Below are 805 nucleotides of genomic sequence, written 5' to 3' on the forward strand. Positions count from 1 at the left end.
CCACTCTTCTAGGGCCAGCTTGATGGCAAGGAGTTCTCTGTTGCCGATGTCATAGTTAATTTCCGCTGGGCTGAGCTTCCGTGAGAAGAAGGCACATGGGTGGAGTCTGGCTGGGTTCCCCTGCTGCTGGGACAGCACTGCCCCCACTCCTGTAGTGGAAGCGTCAACTTCCATGACGAATAGGAGGTCGGGATCTGGATGGATTAGGAGTGGGGCACTAGTGAAGGCTCTCTTGAGGGAGGAGAAAGCTTCTAAGGCCGCAGGAGTCCAGGACAGAGACTTGGGTTTCCCTCGGAGTAAGTTGGTGAGGGGGCTGGTGATCCTGCTGTAGCCAAGAATGAAGCGACGGTAAAAATTGGCAAATCCCAGGAATTGTTGAAGCGCTTTAATCGTGGTGGGTTCTGGCCAGGAGCTTATAGCTTCCACCTTCCCCTCGTCCATCTGGATACTGGTATGGTCAATGTCATACCCCAGGAATTGTACTGTGGGTTGGTGGAAGGTGCACTTTTCAACCTTGAGGAATAGGTGGGGCTCTCTCAGGCGCTGGACAAAGGCAGTCTTCCATTCATCCCCCTCATGTATCCGGATGAGGTTATAAGCACTGCGGAGGTCCAACTTAGTAAAGATGGTGGCCCCACGGAGATGCTCAAGGGCACTTGGGATGAGGGGAAGAGGATACTTGACTGTGATATTGTTCAATGCTCGGTAATCGATACAGGGTCTCAAGTCTCCGTCCTTCTTGGCCACGAAGAAGAAGCTTGATGCAGCAGGGGAGTTAGATGGACGGATGTAACCTTGACCCAGC

This window comes from Sinocyclocheilus grahami, unplaced genomic scaffold (assembly GCF_001515645.1).
Source record: "Sinocyclocheilus grahami isolate Dianchi unplaced genomic scaffold, SAMN03320097.WGS_v1.1 scaffold977.1, whole genome shotgun sequence".
NCBI lineage: Eukaryota > Metazoa > Chordata > Actinopteri > Cypriniformes > Cyprinidae > Sinocyclocheilus > Sinocyclocheilus grahami.